Raw genomic sequence first — 24,545 nt, 5'->3', positions numbered from 1 at the left:
GAGTGCTCGATCAAGACAGATGTATGGAGTGATAGAAAAAGAAGTCTTAAATTTGTGTGTTAATTACAAGGAGAGTACTACATTTTTAGAGTCTAAGGAGTCTTCAGATGAGACACATATAGCTGAACTTATTTTTGAGTATGTTAAGTGTGTTGAACAAGTAAGAGCTTAATATTGTTCAAATTGTAATAGACAATGCTACCAACAATATGATTATTGCTAAATTAATTAGAGAAAAATGACTTGGGATCTTTTGAATTTCATATACAACTCACATTGTTAATCTTATGCTTGAAAGTATAGGCAAACTTCCAAGATATAAAAAGGTTATTAAGCAATCCAAGTCTTTTACTATTTTCATTTATGTTCACCATAAGACTTTGTCATTGATAAGCAGTTTCACGATAAAGAGAGACATAGTCCGACCAAGACTTACTAGGTTTGCATCAAATTTTCTCATATTGCAAAGTTTGATTGAAAAAATCTAGTTTAAGGGTCATGTTTACGATATGTGGGAGAAATGTAAATGGTCAAAAACAAAGGAAAATAGACTTATTCTACTGTGATGAGCATGAGTTTTTGGAATGGTGTCACACTTTGTTTGAAATTTTGCTCCATTAGTAAGAGTTCTTCAATTAGTAGATGGAGATAGAAAGCTATCAATGAGGTTTCTATATGTGGAGCTTCTTTAAGTTGAAGATATTAAGGTGGTCTTGAACAACGTGGAATCCTATTATCAATCTATTATAGTGATTATTGAGTCAAAAATGAAAGATAGACTTGATACATCGTTGCATACCACTGCTTTTTTTTTGTTGAATCCCTGTTTTTACTATACAGATAGTTTTATTGCTCGTTATGAGGAGGTCGCGGTGGGGATTTTTGAATGCATGGAAATTTTGCATGCCAATCAATTAGATCTACAAAATACAATTATTAACAATGAATTTGTAAAATACAAAGACAAGACTAGGTTATTTGGAAAAATATTGACAACAAAATCATGTAGAAAAATGATGATACATTTGATCCATGTGTATGGTGGAGTACTCACACACCCAACTTGCTAAGAGTGGTATTGAGGATATTTTCATTAACTACAAGTTCATCTAGGTGTAAAAGAAATTGGAGTACATTTGAAGGAGTAAGCTTTAAATTTTTTAAGTTTTAATTAAAGTAAAGTATTAATTTTTAAAGTTTATATTCATGTCACTAACTATAATATTTACTTTTTTTTAGATTCATACAAAGAAAAGAAATAGGTTGGATATTAATAGGTTGAACAATTTAATATTTGTCCAATTTAATGTTAGATTATTGAACAAACAAAAAAAGAGAAAAAGAAAGAAATGTCGATGCCCTTGCAAAAGTGCTTCAAATGCACAATGTTGGATTGTGGATGGTGGGGAAGATGATGAAGTTGAACTAGGTTCTCGGTTCATATGGCAAATGGTTGATGAAGCAAATGGAGTAAATGAAAATCTACAAACCTCGAAGAAGCTCTAAAGTGAAAGAAGTTCACAAGGATAATTTTGCATCCGAAGAAGAGGAGGATCAGAATGATGATATTGAGTTTGTGTCTGATGAATAATAGGTTGAAAATTATGAAGAAGAAAAAGAAGAATAAATATGTGATATTTTATTGGTTGTGTAATTTTGAATTCATTTTAAATTTGATGTTATTGTGTTGGAGTTATAGTATGTGATTTATTATATAATTTATGTTGATACCGAAGAATCCATCTAGCGACGCCTAGTCCCCGCCTAGGCGGCCTAGACACTAGGCATTGGTTTGCCGCTTGACTAACACCTAGTGAATTTTAGAACCTTGGTATTAGTCAACATTATCCTTCCCCTCATTGTTCTGCTTGTTGTCTTTCCATCCAAGTAAGCCAAGCCTAGTCATGTGCTGATATAACTGTCAGGATTCTTTACTCAAGCAAATTTGATCTTGATTTTCTTTTGTGATGTTTTCTCCTCTACTGATACACCAATATATTAGTGTAGGCAATGTATTGTTAATTCAATTGTTGGCTTCAGATTTATGGTATTTAACATCAATTGTGATACACTGTTTTATATATTAAAATGCTTGTGATTGACTGGATTTATATTGTATATTGCTTGAGTTTCTACTTGTTTGCTAGATGCAAAAAAGTGCTATTTTATTTTTCCCATTTCTATTTGTTCTTATGTTATATACTTATTTGTCATGTTCTGAATGTAAATGATTGCTAATTGAAATACCCTTTTTAGTTTCAGTTGTAGTCACTTCAAGGCAAAAGACGTGTGCAAAAATTGAAAGGGATACAGACATGGACCATTTTATATCTCAAAATGATAATCAGAGCTCTTGTTCCTTCTCTGTTAAGGTGATTATCATCATTTTGTTTCTGTAAATATTTATTGTGCTCCTGTTCAACCATTATCACTTTCATTGAAAATTTGGTACAAATAAACCCTTTCTTAATTGTACACTTTATCAATGTGTTTGACAGTTACATAATCTAATTTTCTTCTACTGACTGTGTTTTTGTCCTTGTTTGCTATTTAAATTTTGTAGGGTACCATGTGTTTTGGTAATTTTTGCATCTTAGTACATATCCTGAATTGGTTTTCATTTTCCCAGGACTCTTCTTTTTTCAATTTTGTACAGTGACTTTTTTCATATATGTTGATTTGACAACTCTATAATAGCTCTTCTTGCCGTAGTGGACATAACAAATTTGTCTTCTTATTTTATCTTTTGTTTTATCCCTGCTCTATTTTTCTGTATTTCTAGCATTTCATATTGCAGAGGTCAAAGGTCACTCTGAACCTTAATAACACATTACACCAGTGGATACTTTTTTTTGTAAAACATTTTTTGATAAGCTAATGCTAGAAATTCCATTAGAACACAACCAAGATCATGACACGCTCATTTAGGCAACATTGAGTCGACTCAATGCATAACATTTGCACTATTTGCATGCATATGGGGTTATCATTAGTGAGTTATTTATAAATGTATGTATTTGTCAGATAAAGTTTTGAACATACTTGAGTCGAATACATGCCGAGTTGTATTCTAATTTTTAAACATACTCGAGTCCAAGACATACCTAGTTGTATTTCTAGTGGGTTAATCATGTTCCTTTTCTGAATTGAGTCATGTCCTCCATTATGATATGTTTCCTAATGTAGAATAATCAGTAGCTTTGCTAGTGATGCTTTTTTTCCTTCGACTTTTGAAGTATATAGGATTTTTCTAGCATATGTACTTGAAGGGGTTTTGACGTAATGGTAAAGTTGTTGTCGTGTGACCTAGAAGTTATTAGTTTGAGTCTTTGAAAAGTCTCTTGCAAAGCAAGATAAAGTTGTTTACAATTGACCCTTTCCGTGATTTTATATTGGCGGGAGCTTTGTGCATTCAGCTGCCCTTTATGTACTTGAATGAGCAAAGTGTCTCATGACCATATCTAGTGGTGTCTGAAGATATTTTCAAATTAAAACAAGGTGGTGCATAATATAAGAATACTTGCTTGCTCTCTAAGGCAAGTGGGATGAATTGAATTATCATACTATATCTACGAGTCGCAAAATTTTAAAGCACCAACATAAAATGGCGGCAACTCATGCATAATTACTTGTGGTTATTGTTGTTAGTGATAGTGCTTTTAATTACAATTATATTTTGAAGAGAAACATTATAAAATGAAATTTTATATATAATGAATTTTGTTCTTCTATTTACGTTTTTGTTCTTCTATTTTTCATTTTTGTTTTGTTTTTATGATTTTGATGTTTTAGTTATGCCTGCAAATCAGACTTGTGATTCAGCTTAAGAATAGTCTTGAGTGTGCTACGCTTAGCTAATTTTCCCAGAAGTCAATAATACCATGTTCAGTTGCTGGGTTCTTGACAATAAATTTTCTCATCAATTTATCTTCATAAAAGGGATACATCTCTTGTTTTTAACGTCAGATTGGAACATCTGGAAATCATAACGTGAATATATAAATCATCTTGCTAAATTTGTTGATGAACATATCTGGTTGTCTTCCCCTCTTGATGTCTGCTACTTGGAGTAATTTTAATTTTAGCAATATGGCTGAAAATTTAACTAACATGATTAGTAGTTGTTTCCTTTTCTCTACTTGGCAAATTCTTTGAGGATTCATAAGTGCCTTCATCATTACATGAATTGTCGAGTGAATAGCTAATATATTTGAAAAGCAATTCTTCGCATTGATCCAGATTAGTTCACACACTTCTATTATAAATAGGCTAGCCCCTTCTACTAAAGGATAATGACGAATAAGATATATTATAAATAGGCTTTTTACCACATATTTACACTTTGGTTCTCTTCCTATAACATTCCCCTTTAAGTTTGTTCGAATCTATTATAGAACCTTGTTACCAATCTATCAAACTCCTAGGACCTCTTAATGATTTGGTTATCAAATCTGCTAACTTATCATTAAAATTAACAAAGTTGGTGATAGGCTCATTATATTAGATTGTTGCCAACTTTTTATTCAAACCAACAAAGGAGGTGATGGTCTCATTAGATTACACACTCTAAGATTAAGTACAATTAATTGTATTTGTTTTGTCCTTTCATGGAACATGACATTCGAGGTTATATGTAGAAGAACTTAATTACTACATTCAAGTTCCATCAGCACTACACAGGCGTATGCTAACTTGATGCTTAAATGAGTTGGTATGTTGCTAAGGTTTCAATTCTATATTTTACCTCTATACCTTGCCACCACTTTATACTCCTACCCTTTTAGAAATAAGGCCATTTCCCAAGAGAACACTATTGCTAAATCTCACGATTTAAAAATGATATTGACCACAAAATAAAAATATATCTTGAAGCATTTCTATGGTAATGTAGAATCCATGTAGCTTCCAGTCAATGGCGATGATATGGACTCTCTAAAAATGACTAATAATCTTACAAATATCACATCGGTAATTGTAAGATAATTTTATTTTCCTATTAATTTTTTGTACTTCTCTGGATGAATTAATGTTTTGTTTTGGTATTGATTTAACATTTTGATATGTATAGATTTAGTCCCTAGGATGTTCGCCTCTGCGAGCATGTCTGATACATACTTTTTCTGAGCTGACAACCTCTATTCTAAAGATGTACTGGCACCTAACAATTTAGTCTCAAAGTGGTGACGGATACATTCTCTTAATTTTGCAATACCAATGGAGTTGTTATTAGTGATTACAATATCATCTATCTAAACAATAAGAAGAGTATTTGTTAAGGTGAGCTTAATGCACTTTAGTGATGCTATATTGTAGAAGAGCTAAATTTAATTTTCCAAATCAAGCTTTCAGTTAAGATGATTCACTGAGACGAAACACTAACAACTACCTAGTGCTAACAGAATTGTGTACTTCATTAGAATATCAACAATGAAATCAAATTGAGTTACATATACAGTGGAAGTGGAAGATTGAGGTTCCTTGATCTTGATATTGATATTGATATTGATATTGATTTTGATTTTGATATTTTGATATTTTGATGTTGTTGGGCTTTGGAAACAAAGAGCTCAAGAGTGGCTAAAATTTGGTCAAACTTAGGGAAAAAAGAGAAGTTGCAATGAAGGGTATGTGCAACGACATGTGATATTTCCGGGCTATAGTGCAGTGGTAGGAATCTCCCTGGAGCTGGTCATCCTTAAGATTAGTCCAGAAGGGCTGAATATCTAGTGCTAGCTAAAAAAAGTGTGATATGCGGACAAACTTCAAGCGACAACAAAGATTTATCACATGATTGACAATGTTTTGATGGGGTAGCATGTGCAGGTCTGATGCAAGTTGGTTTTTGGGTCCGAAGGTTGATTTGATATGGAAATGTGTTCTGAGAGATGATGATGATGATTTTATAAACCTTTTTACCTCTTGTGTGTGTTCAATTTTATTTTGGTATCAGAGCGATGGTTGGCTAAAACCTTCAAGCAGGTACTCTGGTGAAAGCATCTAGAGGTATTGATCTCAAACCATAAATTCTTGTTTAATCCTTAAAGATTTGAGTTATAAGAAATTATAAACTGAACAGTTTCTTTAGCTTTGTGTTACTATGGTAGACTTTAGTAAGGTCGTCAGTAAAGAAAGGAAGGACCTGGAACTTGTTACCATAGTTAACATAAAAATAAAAAACTATTTTGATTTACAGTTTCATACTAACTATGCCTGAAAGGTTTGAACAAGCAATAAAGGATTGGTATCAAAACTCAAGAACCGCTGATCTAGAGTACTTGAATCTTGCAACCGAGGTAAATCTTAAAGGTATTTTCAATAATATAGACGTCCTTTATGATCGTCTACTTCTGCACTCTAAAATCTCAGTAAAGGAATACTATACTTTACTCAATACTATCAAGGAGAATCATTGTGAACTGACAAAATCCTTGACGGAATCTGTTATAATTCAGCAAAAATTACAAAAGGCTGTATCAGAACTGCAAACAGAACTATTAGCATATAAACCTCTTACAGCCAGAAATGTGAAGGAGCTAATAGTTGAAATTACAAAGCAACCAAAATTGATTGAAGAGCAAGCAGTACTCCTTTTGAAGGAACTCCAAAAGCAAATGAAACAAATTCAGGAAGTGGTACGTGATATAAAGAAACAGTTTGTATGAGCCTCCCAACCTCCTCTACTTCAAAGGAATATCTTGAAGCACTTGGAAGTACTGAAGCTGTTAGTAATCCTGCAATTGGTTTTATCTTTGTAAAAGACGCTGGAGTCAAAGACATCAATAGGCAGAATAATACTATCATAGAATTATTGCTGTCTATTAATGCAAAGCTTGATCTTTTAATTAAAAAACCTGTTGATTCTAACAATCAGGTTGCAGATCTTGCTAAACAGTTTGAAGGACTAAACCTTGGAAAAGTTAGAACAAAGAAGCCAGAATCGTTCTTCGTTTATAAAGATCCCCTAAAAATCCTCAAGGAAGAAAAAGAAAAACTCAAGAAGGACGAACTCAAGGATATTCAACAAGAAGCTGATCTCGAATAACACAAGGCCTGCTATTGCTATAATAGAAGAAAACACACAACCGGTAGTATCATCTCAAGAAGATCAAGTACGAAGCTACCGAAGAATGGCAAGGCTGAGATATGAAGTAGAAAGAAGGCTTTCAGGAAGAAGAAATAATACTAGAACTTTGGAAAGTCAGCTAAATCCCGAGGCAGAACTAGAATTATCCCAACAAAGAAGGGCATCACTGGTACCTGCAGAAACACTCTATACTACTCATTGGTCAGAACCAAGACATAGAGTTTATCAGCATTATTCTGAAATAAGAATTCTAGTAACCGAAGGGCAACAGAACGTATTACTAATCAATCCAGAAAGTTATGTAGTACTTAGACAAGAAGGTATGCAGCTAATCCATTTAGGGTTAGTAATGATCCGCATACATGCTCTTCATCGCAGGAATGCAGGAACTAATGCTTTAATAGTCCTACGAGATACAAGATGGAATGATGACAGATCAATTATTGGTACTATGGAAGCTGATCTCTCTGAAGGTAGTCAATTAGTCTATATTGCACCAAACTTATTGATTAACATTGAAGATTTTTTTCATCATATTGAGCTTGCCATTTAAATACATGGTTATGAAAACTAGAATTCTACCGAAAGTAATTTATTAATTACAAGAGGATTAATAAGCAGGCTAACCAATACTAGTCATGCAGGATTTCGTTATAAAATCCAAAATGTTGCAGACTATTTGGCTAGTACAGGAATTAATGCAGTCCCAGCGACTCCCAGGACTACAACAGAACTATAAGGAATGAGGTGGATATTACAGCCTCCTCTGGTATCTCAAGTCAGAAATCCACAAGTTGTACGCACAACCACGCTGATGGATGGCTTAATCTCACCGGCCTTTACAGGATATCAATCCATCGGAAATCCTAGGCTCAGTTAATAAAGAAGACATTGAAGACATAAATGAAGAAGAATTTGCGACACCCTGTTTCTCCGAGTATCCTGAAATATGGGATACATTGGGAGAACTTAGTGGAAGGTATGATTTTATGGTCAAATATACACCAACCCCAACTATTAACGAAGGAGTCTTAATAGAAGAACAATTAAAGGAATACACGTTTCCAAGTATTTGGGATAACACTCCTTGGGAAGACGACCCTGAATGGGATATTGATGAACTTCCAGAACCACCTCCCGAGCCTGAAATCCAAGAATATGAAGAAGAAGAAGAAGAAGAAGAAGAAGACCCTGAAACATATTTCTTAGGGCTTCAGAATTTGGAAACAAATTATCCAGCTTATATACCTGATCCTGCGCAACAACCAATATATTGGGAAAGCTCGGATGTAGAATCAGAAGCATATTGGCAGTAAGTAGTACAACATGTTGAACAAATAGAAGCACAAATACAACTACCGCTCGCTAATGGCTGGTATGATCCTATTCAAGAAAATATGATTATTGAAGAGTTTCTTGACAGGATACCATAAGGGATACCTGGAGGAACGTGGTATGAATTCTATGGGACAGGCTAAGAACAAAATGATGGACAACAAAATTCTAATACTGATAACTGGGTAAGTGAAACTTCTCAGCTAACTACTGAAATTTCAAATTTGAATATCAATTAGGATGCAGAACCAGAGGAAGAACAGGAAATAGCTCATGTTCAAACCGAACAGACATTTGATCAGCTAGAATACCCAATATTTCGGAAATTAGTTCAAAATTCATCAAAGGAAAAAACTTTCACCTCCACATCAGATTCAGCAATCTCTCATTATCGGCAACCCAATGAACCATTAATGGGGCAAATTAATTACCCTCTAGCTCAAGGCTCAACTCCCCAATTTACAGGTAATGGGCCTTATAAGGGTAAGTTCAAAGGAAAGGCGTTAGAGCACCAGCCATGGACACTCCCTTTAGCTCAACAAAACATTGGACCTATGCTAATACTTCCAGAAGATATTGATCAGTATCATGATGTTATTTCTCGTTGGGAGTCAATAACTAACAATTTTGTTAATGAACGTACCTGGATTGATAATAAGCAAAAGGTGCAGTTTATTGAAAATCTTCTTGGAGAGAATGAAAAAAAAGATGTGGATTCAATGGCGAATGATCTATGTACGAGAATATGAAGAGCTTATTCAGATGGCAGGAGAAACTCAAAATGTGTTATCAGCTATTCGAAGATTTATTCTACTAGAAGATCCTTACCAAGGTACAACAGATGAACAAGATCAAGCATATATTGACCTTGAAAGGCTTACTTGCTCTAATATGAAGGATATATTCAATTTTCTGAATGATTACAAAGTCCTAGCAGCAAAATCAGGAAAAATGTTTATTAGTCCAAAATTATTCAGAAAGCTTCCACCTTTAATCGCAAATGATGTGGAAGCTGCCTTTAAGGTTCGTCATGCAGGTAATCAAATCGGTGTAATGCCTAGAATACATTTTATTTATCAATATTTGGCAGAAATATGCAAAAAGGCAGCAATCCAAAGAAGTGTTAAAGATTTGACTTTCTGTAGAAAAATACCTATTCCCGGATACTATGAAGGAAAACAGAAAAATATGGTTTAAGAAAGTCAAAAACATACAAAGGCAAACCGCATGATACACATATTCGTGTCTTCAAAAAAAAGAAAGCTAAGCAACAACACAAATGCAAGTGCTTTATTTGTGGTGAACCAGGACACTTTGCCAGTTAATGTACAAGAAAAACAGGAAATATTGCTCGAGCAATTGTCATGGATTAGCTCGATTTACCTTCAGATTATGATATATTATCAGTTGATTTAAATGAACCAGATTCTGATGCAATATGCAGTCTTTCTGAAGGAGAAGCTGGACCTCTCAATTATGCAAAATATGCCTAAGAAGATTTACAATGGGAAGATGTCTTTATGATGGGAGATGAAGAATGTGGATGACACTCTCGAGTTTATATGGGCGATGTCATGAAGAATTGTTAACATTACTGGGAGGAAAATAAGACCGTTTCCGAAACCAAGTACCTTTATTGTACTTTCTGCAAAATGATTACAACTGATACTATGCGTATTTATTGTTTACAATGCAGAATGACTGCCTGCCCATCATGCAACAAATATTATTTAGGGAAATCCATCCCATACAAAGAAATACAGTTTGTACCACCTTATCAAAAACAAGAGGAGATTATACGAGCAGTACTAGACTATACGCAACATTTGCAGTCTAGTATTATTAAACAAAAAGGGAAGGCTATTATGATTGAAGTTGATGATAATAATGATGATCAAGATGATAAGGAATTTGTGCCCTTTCTTCCAGGGAAAGAGGTAGGGGTCACTTTTGAATTTCTTAAAATTCAAAGGATAACTGAGACAACAAAAATTCTTGAACGATGAACTAAGGGAGCAACATGATATGACCTCTTTCTTGATGAAGCAATAAATATCCCTACAAGAGATAGAAAGCTAGTAAAAACATGAATATGTCTGGAATTCCCTGAAGGACATTATGCAAGGATAGCAATAATATCTCGAGCATCATCACGACTCAAGTTGGACATTGGAGCAGGAGTAATTGATGTCGATTATCGAGGTGAAATTCAAATCTTACTTATAAATAATTTTGACAGTATAATTTCACTAAAAACAAGTGATAGTATGACATAATTTATTCTAGAAAAAATTATTACTCCTCAAATTGAGGAAGTTGCGGGTTTGACTCCTACCCAAAGAAATACAGGGTCATTTGGTTTAACAAATGATAACAGTAATGAAAAGGAAGTAGCATTCTCTGCGCCCACAAAGTCTTTAATTAATAGATTATATAATATGGAAATAATTTTCCATATTCCTAGTATTCCAGACACAAAAGTTCAAGCCATTTTGGATACAGGAGCAACAAAGTGTTGTATTTGCAAGAATGCTCTTCCAAAGGAAGTTTTTGAAGAAATAAATTACAAGGTTGTTTTCTCAGGGATAAATTCTCAACAAGAAATAAGAATAAAAGTCAAGGATGGTATGATGACCATAAGTACCCATAAATTCCGCATTCCTTTTACTTATCAATTACATATGAATTTAAAGGATGAGATTCAAATGCTCTTGGGTTGTAATTTTATTAGAGCAGTAGCAGGGAGACTTCGAATTGAAGGATCAGAAATAACATTTTACAGAAGTATTACAACCATCAATACTACACCGGAAGTCAACATTTCAGCACACGTTATACCAGAGCTGTAGATGGATGAAGAAGAATTTATAACCCTGAATGATGAATTAGCATCCAAGGTATGCTGTGGTTATACTAATACTAACTTTAAGTTACAATTTGCACCGCTCATACAAAGATTAAAGGATGCTGGATATATTGGAGAAAATCCGATTTTACATTGGGCAAAAAACAAGTTTATATGTACTCTGGATATAATTAATCCAGATTTAACTATCCAAGATAAGCCTTTAAAGCATGTTACCCCTGCAATGGAGTCTAGCTTCAAGGTGCATATTGATACTTTATTATCATTAAGGGATATCGGACCAAGCACCAGCAGACATCGGACTATGACTTTCATTGTCCAATCTGAAACTATAATAAACCCAGTTACTAGTTAGGAAAATAAGGGTAAAGAAAGGTTAGTTTTCAATTATAAGACTCTTAATGATAATACCTACAAAGATCAGTATTCTCTTCCAGGCATTAATCTTATTTTGAAAAAAAAAGGCAATAGTCGGATATTTTCTAAGTTTGACTTAAAATCTGGCTTCCATCAAGTAATGATGAACCTTGATTCGATTTCCTGGACAACCTTTTTGGTACCACAAGGCTTATATGAATGGTTAGTAATGTCATTCGGCCTGAAAAATGCTCCAGCCGTTTTTCAGCGCAAAATAGACAATTGCTTCAAGGATTGCGAAGAATTTCTAGTAGTCTATATTGATGACATATTAGTATTCTCATCTTCTAAAGAAGCTCATGTCCAACACTTAACCAGGATGCTTGATATTTGTGCGAAAGAGGGACTGGTATTATCACCTTCTAAAATGAAGATTGCCCAACCAGAAATTGAATTTCTCGGAGCCACTATAGGAAATAGAAAAATTAAGCTCCAACAACATATTGTCAAGAAGATTATTGATTTTGATGAACAAAAGCTACAAACCCTAAAGGGTCTTAGATCTTCGGTGGGAGTTCTTAACTATGCAAGACCATACATTAAGAATCTAAGTACTCTGTTGGGACCTCTTTACTCCAAAACATCCCCTAATGGTGATCGAAAATTCAAAACTTCGGATTGGGATATTGTTAAAAAAATCAGAAGAATTGTTCAAGCTCTTTTAGATCTGGAACTTCCCCCTATAGATGTCTATATTATTATTGAGACAGATGACTCCATGGAAGGATGGGGAGGTATTTGTAAGTGGAAAAAATCAAAATTTGATTCAAGAAATACTGAGCGAGTATGCGCTTACGCAAGTGAAAAATTCCCTACAGTCAAAGCAACAATAGATGCAGAGATATATGCATGCATGGAGGCTCTAACTGCAATGAAGATACATTATCGGGATAAAAAGGAGATTATTCTCAGAACTGATTGTCATGCGATTATCAAGTTTTTCAACAAAATAGTACAAAATAAGCCTTCAAGGGTCAGATGAATTTCGTTCATTGATTATATTACAGGAATAGGAGTAGATATTAAATTTGAACATATTGAAGGAAGTAATAATGAATTAGCTGACGCCTTATCTCGCTTAATTCATTATGTAACTGCTGTATCCTATATTCCTGATGACCAAGAAGAAATATTTCAGATGATCGAGGACTCGATTGATGAGACTAAAGATGCTCCTTCCCTTATCAAGAATTACCTGGCAGGCACTATCTGCTCAATTATTCCAGCAATTATAAGTGGCTAGGATAGCTGTATAAACTTTAGGAACTGAGCCCCGGGGAGTCGTTCCTTTAGTAAGTGGTATTGTAAAAACTAGGTGCAGTTTGGTTTTTTTAATAAAAAGGAGTGAGGCAGCTATAAAGAAGAGATATGATAAGATGTGATGGGGCCCCCAAATGTGTACCCGGTCTTATCTTGTCTCTTCCAATAGCCTCTATATAAACTCCTTAATAAAACTAAGCAAGGCAGACAGGAAAAACCTGAAGTCTTACTTACTTCTTTAGCCATTCTTGAGTTTACGAGCTATCTTAGCCTAGACTCGAGCTGATCCTTGTAATATCCCTGTATTGTATTGTGCTGGTTTTATAAACCTTTTTACCTCTTGTGTGTGTTCAATTTTATTTTGGCGAATTTTAAGAAATTCAAAAGTATCCCCTACCTCTTTCCCCGGAAGAAAAGGCACAAATTCCTTATCAGCTTGATCATCATCATCATCATCATTGTCTTCAATCATAATAGCCTTCCCTTTCTGTTTAATAATACTAAATTGCAAATGTTGCGTATAGTCTAGTAATTCTCGTATAATCTCCTCCTGTTTTTGATAGGGTCATATGAACTGTATTTCTTTGTATGGGATGGATTTTCCTAAATAATATTTGCTGCATGATGGGCAGACGGTCATTTTGCATTGCAAACAATGAATACGCATAGTGCCAGTTGTAATCATTTTGCAGAAAGTACAGTAAAGGTACTTGGTTTCAGAAACGGTTTGATTTTCCTCCCAGTAATGTTGACAATTCTTCATGACATTGCCCACATAAACTCGGGAGCGCCATCCACATTCTTCATCTCCCATCATAAAGACACCTTCCCATTGTAAATCTTCTAAGGCATATTTTGCATAATTTAGAGGTCCAGCTTCTCCTTCAGAAAGATTGCATATTGCATCATAATCTAGTTCGTTTAAATCAACTGATAATATATCATAATCTAAAGGTAAATCGAGTTGATCCATGACAGCCGCTCGAGCAATATTTCCTGTTTTTCTTTTACATTCCCTGGTAAAGTGTCCTGGTTCACCACAAATAAAGCACTTGCATTTGTGTTGTTGCTCAACTTTCTTTTTTTTGAAGACACGAACATGTGTATCATGCGGTTTGCTTTTGTATGTTTTTGACTTTCTTAAACCATATTTCTTTTGTTCTCCTTCATAGTATCCGGGAATATGTATTTTGCTACAGAAAGTCAAATCTTTAACACTTCTTTGGATTGCTGCCTTTTTGCATATTTCTGCCAAATATTGATAAATAAAATGTATTCTGGGCATTACACCAATTTGATTACCTGCATGATGTACCTTAAAGGCAGCTTCCACATCATTTGCGATTAAAGGTGGAAGCTTTCTGAATAATTTGTCCGATAATTCTGGACTAATAAATATTTTTCCTGATTTTGCTGCTAGGACTTTGTAATCATTCAGAAAATTGAATATATCCTTCATATTAGAGCAAGTAAGCCTTTCAAGGTCAATATATGCTTGATCTTGTTCATCTGTTGTACCTTGGTAAGGATCTTCTAGTAGAATAAATCTTCGAATAGCTGATAACACATTTTGAGTTTCTCCTGCCATCTGAATAAGCTCTTCATATTCTCGTGCATAGATCATTCGCCATTGAATCCACATCTTTTTTTCATTCTCTCCAAGAAGATTTTCAATAAACTGCACCTTTTGCTTATTATCAATCCAGGTACGTTCATTAACTAAATTGTTAGTTATTGACTCCCAACGAGAAATAACATCATGATATTGATTAATATCTTCTGGAAGTACTAGCATAGGTCCAGTGTTTTGTTGAGCTGAAGGGAGCGTCCATGGTTGGTGCTCTAACGCCTTTCCTTTGAACTTACCCTTATAAGGCCCATTATCTGTAAATTGGGGAGTTGAGCCTTGAGCTGGAGGGTAATTAATTTGCCCCATTAATTGTTCATTGGGTTGCCGATAATGAGAGATTGCTGAATCTGATGTGGAGGTGAAAGCCTTTTCCTTTGATGAATTTTGAACTAATTTCCGAAATATTGGGTATTCTAACTGATCAAATGTCTGTTCGGTTTGAACATGAGCTATTTCCTGTTCTTCCTCTGGTTCTGTGTCCTGATGGATATTCAAATTTGAAATTTCAGTAGTTAGCTGAGAAGTTTCACTTACCCAGTTATCAGTATTAGAATTTTGTTGTCCATCATTTTGTTCTGAGCTTGTTCCATAGAATTCATACCACGTTCCTCCTAGTAGTCCTTGTGGTATCCTGTCAAGAAATTTTTCAATAATCATATTTTCTTGAATAGGATCATACCAGCCATTAGTGAGTGGTGGTTGTAGTTGTACTTCTATTTGCTCAACATGTTGTACTACTTGTTGTCAATATGCTTCTGATTCTGCATCTGAGCTTTCCTAATACTGTGGTTATTGTGCAGGATTAGGTAGTTGAGCTGGATAATCTGTTTCCAAATTTTGAAGACCTAGGAGATATCTTCTTCTTCTTCTTCTTCTTCTTCTTCTTCTTTATATTCTTAGATTTCAGGGAGTGGTTCTGGAAGTTCATCAATATCCCATTCAGGGTCGTCTTCCCAGGGAGTACTATCGCAAATACTTGGAAATGTGTATTCTTTAATTGTTCTTCTGTTAAAATTCCTTCATTAATAGTTGGGGTTGGTGTATATTTGACCATAAAATCATATCTCCCATTAGGTTCCCCCAATGTATCCCATATTTAAGGATACTCGGAGAAACAGTGTGTCGCAAATTCCTCTTCATTTATGTTTTCAATGTCTTCTTTATTAACTGAGCCTAGGATTTCCGATGGATTGATATCCTGTAAAGGCTAGCGAGATTGAGCCATCCATCAACATGGTTGTGCGTACAACTTGTGGATTTCTGACTTGAGATACCAGAGGGGCCTGCAATATCCACCTCATTCCTTGTAGTTCTATTGTAGTCCTGGGAGTTGCTGGGACTGCATTAATTCCTGTACTAGCCAAATAGTTTGTAACATTTTGGATATTATAACGAAATCCTACATGACTAGTATTGTTTGGCCTGCCTATTAGTCCTCTTGTAATTAATAATTTGCTTTCCGCAGAATTCTAATTTTCATAACCATGTGTTTGAATGGCAAGCTCAATATGATGAAAGAAATCTTATGCTGATTAATAAGTTTGGTGCAATATAAATTAATTGACTACCTTCAGAGAGGTCTGCTTCCATTGTGTCGATAATTGATCTATCATCACTCCTTCTTGTATCTCGTAGGACTATTAAAGCATTAGTTCCTGCATTCCTGCGATGAAGGGCATGTATGCGAATCATAACTAACCCTAAATTGATTAGTTGCATACCTTCTTGTCTATGCATTGCATAACTGTCCGAGTTGATTAGAGATAAATTTTGGTGCCCTTCAGTTACTAAAATTCTTTTTTTTTTCAGAGTAATGCTGTTAAACTCTATGCCTTGATTCTGACCAATGAGTGTTATAAAGGTTTTCTGCAGGTACCAGTGATGTTCTTCTTTGTTGGGATAATTCTAATTCTGCCTTAGGATTAAGCTAGCTTTCCAGAGTTCTAGTATTTTTTCTTCTTCCTGAAAGCCTTCTTTGTACTTCATATCTTAACCTTGCCATTCTTTGGTAGCTTCGAACTTGATCCTCTTAAGATAATACAGCAGGTTGTGTATCCTCCGTTTCGGTAGTAGGCCTTGTGTTACTCGGCATTAGTTTCTTCTTTGAGAATTTTTAAAGGATCCTTATAGACAAAGAAAGGTTTTGACTTCTTTGTTCTTGTTTTTCCAAGATTTAGTCCTTCCAGCTGTTTAGCAAGAACTGCAACTTGATTGTTAGGATCAACAGGTTTTTTAATCAAAAGATCAAGTTTTGCATTAATAGACAGCAATAATTCTATGATCGTATTATTCTGTCTATTGATATCTTTGACTCCGACGTCTTTTGCAAAGATAAAACCAATAGCAGGATTGCTGATGACTTCAGTATTCTCAAGTGCTTCAAGATATTCTTTTGAAGTAGAGGAAGTTGGGAGGCGCATACAAACTGCTTCTTTATATCACGTACTACTTCCTGGATTTGCTTTATTTGCTTTTGTAGTTCCTTCAGGAGAAGTACTGCTTGTTCTTTAATCAGTTTTGGTTGCTTTGTGATTTCGAGTACTAGCTCCTTCACATCTCTGGCTGTAAGAGGTTTATAAGCTTAAAGTTTTGTTTGCAATTCAAATACGGCCTTTTGTAATTTTTGCTGAATTATAGCAGATTCAGTCAAAGATCTTGTCAGTTCACAATGATTTTCCTTGATAATGTTGAGTAAAGTATAATATTCCTTTACTGAAACTTTAGAGTGCAAAAGTAGGCGGTCATAAATGACTTATATATTATTGGAGATATTTTTGAGATTTACTTCAGTTGCAAGGTTTAGGTACTCTAGATCAACGGTTCTCGAGTTTTGATACCAATCCTTTATTGCTTATTCAATCCTTTCAGACATAGTTAATAAGAAACTGTAAATCAAAATAGCTCTTTATTTTTATGTTACCTATGGTACCAAGTTCCAGGTCCTTCCTTTTTTTACTAACGACCTTACTAAAGCCTACCATAGTAACACAAAGGCTTAAGAAATATTTGTTTTATAATTTCTTATAACTAGAATCTTTAGGAGTAAACAAGAAACAATGGTTTAGATTATTACCTCAAGATGCTTTCACCAGAGTACCTATTTAAAGGTTTTAGCCAACCATCGCTCTGATACCAAAATATAAACACACCAAAGGGATTTTATTCTTTATCAGTGGAATAATACAATACCAGGGTTTTACAAGGTGGTGTTGCAAGGATCAACTTATGTATAGGCTGAGGTAGCTCGTGAACTCAAGGGTGGCTAAAGAACTAAGTAAGACTTCAGGTTTTTCCGTCTGCCTTGCTTAGTTTCATTAAGGAGTTTTTATAGAGGCTATTGGAAGAGACAAGATAAGATCGGGTACACATTTGGGGGCCCATCGCATCTTATCATATCTCTTCTTTACAGCTGCCTCACTCCTTTTTTATTTAAAACCAGGGTCGCACCTAGTTTTTACAATACCGCTTACTAAAGGAATGACTCCCCGGGGCTCAGTTCCTAAAGTTTATACAGCTGTCCTAACCACTTGAGTGTTGGAATAATTGAGCAGATAGTGCCCGCCAGCTTGTTCTTGATAAGGGTAGGAGCATCTTTAGTCTCATCAATCGAGTCCTCGATCATCTGAAATATTTTTTCTTGGTCATCAGGAATATAGGATACAGCAGTTACATAATGAATTAAGCGAGATAAGGCGTCAGCTAATTCATTATTACTTCCTTCAATATGTTCAAATTTAATATCTACTCTTGTTCCTGTAATATAATCAATGAACGAAATCCATCTGACCCTTGAAGGCTTATTTTGTACTGTTTTGTTGAAAAACTTGATAATCGCATGACAATCAGTTCTGAGAATAATCTCCTTTTTATCCCGATAATGTATCTTCATTGCAATTAGAGCCTCCATGCATGCATATATCTTTGCATCTATTGTTGCTTTGACTGTAGGAAATTTTTCGCTTGCGTAAGCGCATACTCGCTCAGTATTTCTTGAATCAAATTTTGATTTTTTCCACTTACAAATACCTCCCCATCCTTCCATGGAGTCATCTGTCTCAATAATAATATAGGCATCTATAGGGGGAAGTTCCAGATCTGGAAGAGCTTGAACAATTCTTCTGATTTTTTTAACAATATCCCAATCCGAAGTTTTGAATTTTCGATCACCATTAGGGGATGTTTTGGAGTAAAGAGGTCCCAACAGAGTACTTAGATTCTTAATGTATGGCCTTGCATAGTTAAGAACTCCCAGCCAAGATCTAAGACCCTTTAGGGTTTGTAGCTTTTGTTCATCAAAATCAAAAATCTTCTTGACAATATGTTGTTGGAGCTTAATTTTTCTGTTTACTATAGTGGCTCCGAGAAATTCAATTTCTGGTTGGGCAATCTTCATTTTATTAGGTGATAATACTAGTCCCTCTTTCGCACAAATATCAAGCATCCTGGTTAAGTGTTGGACATGAGTTTCTTCTGAAGATGAGAATACTAATATGTCATCAATATAGACTACTAGAAATTCTTCGCAATCCTTGAAGCAATTGTCTATTTTGCGCTGAAAAATGGCTGGAGCATTTTTCAGGCCGAATGACATTACTAACCATTCATATAAGCCTTGTGGTACCAAAAAGGTTGTCCAGGAAATCGAATCAGGGTTCATCATTACTTGATGGAAGCCAGATTTTAAGTCAAACTTAGAAAATATCCGACTATTGCCTATTTTCTTCAAAATAAGATTAATGGCTGGAAGAGAATACTGATCTTTGTAGGTATTATCATTAAGAGTCTTATAATTGAAAACTAACCTTTCTTTACCCTTCTTTTCCTGGCCAGTAACTGGGTCTATTGTAGTTCCAGATTGGACAATGAAAGTCATAGTCCGATGTCTGCGGGTGCTTGGTCCGATATCCCTTAATGATAATAAAGTATCAATATGCACCTTGAAGCTAGACTCCATTGCAGGGGTAACATGCTTTAAAGGCTTATCTTGGATAGTTAAATTTGAATTGATTATATCCAGAGTATATATAACCTTGTTTTTTGCTCAATGTAAAATCGGATTTTCTCCAATATATCCAACATCCTTTAATCTTTGTATGAGCGGTGCAAATTGTAACTTAAAGTTAGTATTAGTATAACCTCAACATACCTTGGATGTTAATTCATCATTCAGGGTTATAAATTCTTCTTCATCCATCTCCAGCTCTGGTATAGCGTGTGTTGAAATGTTGACTTCCGGTGTAGTATTGATGGTTGTAATACTTCTGTAAAATGTTATTTCTGATCCTTCAATTCGAAGTCCCCCTGCTACTGCTCTAATAAAATTACAACCCAAGAGCATTTGAATTCCATCCTTTAAATTCGTATGTAATTGATAAGTAAAAGGAATGCGAAATTTATGGGTACTTATGGTCATCATACCATCCTTGACTTTCATTCTTGTTTCTTGTTGAGAATTTATCCATGAGATAACAATCTTGTAATTTATTTCTTCAAAGGCTTCCTTTGGAAGAGCCTCCTTGCAAATACAACATTTTGTTGCTCCTGTATCTAAAATGGCTTGAATTTTTGTGGCTGGAATACCAGGAATATGGAAAATTATTTCCATATTATATAATCTGTTAATTAAAGACTTTGTTGGCGCAGAGAATGCTACTTCCTTTTCATTACTGTTGTCATTTGTTGAACCAAATGACTCTGTATTTCTTCATGCGATTGGGACAACCAAGTGGTTGTGGGTGTTCTAAAGGAAGTGCCAAATGATCAATGATAAACGTGATTTTGTCGTTAAATTGGGTATCAAACAATGAAGTATCAAAACCCCTCTCTACACTAATATAACATAGGAATGACTTAGATCATCTCTGAATGTAAACAATGAATTATAATCTTAGGATTGAGTTATTATTGGTTTTGGGGGTTGCATTTGGGATTCTAAAGCTATTGACAATGTAGATAAACCTAATTTAATCTAATCTAAAAATGCAAGAAAATAAGCCAGAACATAAAGTGAGATATGTTCAACCTTTTCAATGCTTGCAATAGAATTCATGGTATGCATAGAACAATTTAACCAAGCCTAACTTCTGCATTGCAAGAAACAAATAAGGATTCTAATTACTACAACCAATGTTGCATTAACTAAATAATTCAAAATACGGATGAACAATAAGGATGAAAACCGGGGAAATAAATCAAATCAAACTTCAAGGAATTCAAAGGAATGAACTTCAGATCAATCCTAGGGATCTAAAGGTGCTTACAACCTGAGTTATGAACCCCTAGCTGAGATCGGATTGGATCAGATAAAGAAAAAGAACGCGGATTGAATCTTGGATGGGGCTGATTTGAGTGGAGATGGCTGAGCTGTGGCCGGATCTGGATGAGGAAAGTGGATGACGAGGGAGGTGAATGGTTGATCGAAGGAGAAGCCCTTGACTCTTTGGCGTTGGTTGGTGATGGAAGAACCTCGGATGATGGCGTTACGGGATGGATGAACGATGTGGAATCACTGGAGCTGGAAGGAATGGTTAGGGAAGGAAATCCCTTAACCATCGACGGTGGACGGAGCTTTGGTGGCCAACGACGTATGGTGGAGGAAGATTGTTGATCTCCCTTGCTTCGCGCTCGTTCCTTGCCTTCGTCAAAATCGCGATCCCCCCAAAAGTACTTTAGCTTCTCTTTTAAACCAGATTTGAATCAACGGTTGAGATTGTTCCGGATCTGATTCAACGGTGGAAGTTGCTCTAAATTTGATCTAAGTCTTCAGATCTTGATCTATGGTTAGGATCTACACTCCCTTGACTTGTATAGACCAAATGTTTAACGAATGACTCAAAGCTTGATCTTCTCATTTAATCCCAGAGTTAAGCCTAAATTTTGTTTGATCTAACTTGAGCCCTTGATCCTTTGATCACCTATATGACCATATTCAAATATTAGTATCAAATACTTCAAATAAATGATAAATTGCATCAAAGGCTAAAAATGGATATAACTCATGAAACATGATATAAATGTGAAATTAGCACATGAGAAGATCAAAAAGTATGGATATAGGAGCTTAAAAAATGTAACAAAATGATGATTATTAATTCCCTTCACTTATTCTTGCACGTCTCGGGCAAGTAAACATAACTATGAAGCAAACTAAAAATCATCTCCCACATAATTTTCCTAGAAATACTTAGAAGATCATAAAAGATAATGAAGTAAGACCATCTAAAGATTAAAACATCCTTAAAATACAATCCCTACAATAATCAATAAGTACGGTGATTTCAGTCCATTTGAGAAATTAAGAAAGATGCAATCTCACATAATAGATTCATTTATTCTAACTGTCACAATTATGTATGAAAGTGGAGGTTCACTCAATGTAACTCACTACTATAGGTTTGCTCATTTTCTACTTCTCCATCACCATAATACATAGCATTTATGAATCAAAAGAATTTTATAACTATGTGAAGAAAATAAGAAAACAAGCAAAAGACTAAATAAGAAAAGAAGAATCAATGAATAGAAATTGAGAGCGTTAGATTGATAAACCTGGTGAGTCAACCAAATGGCCTATATAGAAGAATATCTTTTATTGATGGAGTAGCAAGAGAATACTCAATCTTGGTGCCACTCTAAAAATTACAGGTTCCATAATAGAATCAACATGACATTCCCGCTTCAATGCCTTCTTTGCTTGATGTATGTCTCAATTGGTTCAATACGTCATTTCATTCACATCGCACATAATTGTAGCTAGTGCTTTCTGTTCTTGTTTTTGTGTTCAGCCAACTGCTAGATTCAAACAAGAATTGTAAGTTCAGTCATCCACAAAGATGAACCCAATTAATAATGAAATGATATGGCTTCAATTTAAATTGTTGTTTGTAACTCAACATCCAACCGTTGCCATTGCAATCATATGCAGCCCTTCCTGCATTTCCAATTCTAGAAATCGGTTAGCATTGAAAGGAACAAAAGTTTCACTTAAGCTTTTCTCTTGATCGGACAGATGCACCAAGAACTTGGCACGCTATAGTTCCAACCTGATGCTCATTCTTTGTAGCACTGTTCTTCATCATAAATTGAGCCAACTTGGGAATTTCGGTAATGCAGGAACGGAATTAATCTCTGCAGAAATTAATCTGATAGTTGAAGATATTCATAATTAAATCTGATAACTGAAAATATTCAGATTTCAGTTGTCCCTTATGCAATGGTTATCAAGTTGCTGCTTCTTCCAATTTCTGAATAAGGGAATTCACTTCATTCCTAGTATCCACATTTTAGAAACCATTGACTTGTTTGACCAAAATTTCAGAGACTTTGAAGTCCTATCAAATTCTTTGAGTTGAAGTCTGAAAATGGAACCTGAAAAACTAGAATCAGAAATCAGTCCTATAAAGTTTCTGTTTGGCAAGTTCAACAGCAGAATTCAGAACTCAGCTCAACAAGCTCCATTCACATATCATTCATTTACACCACTCTTTTCATCATTCTACTCTAAATTCTGCAGTCCTTGGTTTTCCTTGCTTCTATTCTTTTTCTTTGAACATACTGATCAGAATTCTAAATATTTGGAGAAGGTCAGAAAGAAAAATCAAATGACATTGCAAGTTAGGCACTCAACTCGGCTCAGTCACTAACTAGGAGATTTGTAAGAAAGCTTGGCACAAAAGTCTTTCAATTTGATACTACATCCCTTGTATCACTTCTTTTTTTCCTTTCTTTTTACAACAGAACAGCTTCTTTAGATGGCCACCGTATGTATCTTAGATAGTTATCAACTCAATCTCAAAGAGTTATGAGGCAACCTCTTTGCTTCCAGTGTCCTTAAAATAAAACAACTGCTGTGGTCATTTCTAGCAGTAACATCTAGAGCTAGAAATATGCAACTCTCTCAACTGCTAAAACAATCTCATTAAAATAACCAACAGCTATTTATTTCTCATCAACCAGCTCCTCAACAAATCCAGTTTCTGAAATTACAGCTTCTCTTCATTCTTTTTCATTTTTTTAAACATTCTGTGGGCTGAATCTATGAAACAACAACAAACTTGTTATACAGATTTGGAAAGATTCTGAAATTTACAGCACTTTGGAAAGATGCTATTGAATTCCATGTTGTTGCTAACTGAAGTTTTTAGCTTTCCTTCCCAGCAGTTGGCACTTGTTATCTGAACATCTTTAAGGATTGCATTCATATTGCCTATGTAAAGAACCAGAACAAGGTTTAATAACTATACCAATCAGCAACCCTTGAATTACACCTTGCTGTGGCCAATTATTTCCAGCAACATCTGAAATCAGCAACTTTGAGATATTCCAACACAACAGCTCAAATTCTCTCAGGTTCATGGCACCTCCGCACCAACTGAAAATGATGTGGCTCCCAACAAATGCAGAATTACAGCAGCCAATTTCAGTTTCTGGACTGAGTTTCAGAAAACCACTTCTGGAAATACAGCAACATCAATTCAGAAGTTAAGGATTCAAATTTAGCAACTTCTTCAGCTCTCCTGTTTCTTTGAAACCTTTTCCAGCTACAAGATCTTGCATCATTCCATCTACCTTTGATAGACTTTCCAACTTGTATACAGATTTTTTTCTTTGTTCCTTTGCGCATCTAAATGCCAGTCAACCAAGAAATACGTCAGAAAACAGCAAGAATCAACTCTGAAAATTGATAAACAGGCACTGCAGAAGTGAAAGTTCAGTTACCAATCAGAACTTAAAATCATAGAAAACTTGAGGAGTTTTAGAACACTCAATGGTAATGGAGAATCAAGTACTCCACTTGGACTTGGACTTTTACTGATCAGAGGTTGCAACCAAAAATCTTGGCACACAATTGGCACAATCTGCATTTCCGGTTTTATGATTTAAGAATTTCAGAGTTTCTGAATTCTAAATTCCTGAGCACTCCAAGGCTTTTGAGTGAACTGAGAATAGATTTC

The 24,545-nt window shown here is 34.9% G+C and overlaps 1 pseudogene; it reads left to right on the top strand.

Moving 5' to 3' along the window:
• Positions 1-24,545, top strand: part of LOC121980660 — a 62,386-nt pseudogene that overhangs the window by 9,057 nt on the left and 28,784 nt on the right.

This window comes from Zingiber officinale, chromosome 5A (assembly GCF_018446385.1).
Source record: "Zingiber officinale cultivar Zhangliang chromosome 5A, Zo_v1.1, whole genome shotgun sequence".
In the NCBI taxonomy this organism is placed as follows: Eukaryota; Viridiplantae; Streptophyta; class Magnoliopsida; order Zingiberales; family Zingiberaceae; genus Zingiber; species Zingiber officinale.
This window is presented reverse-complemented; position numbering and strand designations above follow the sequence as displayed.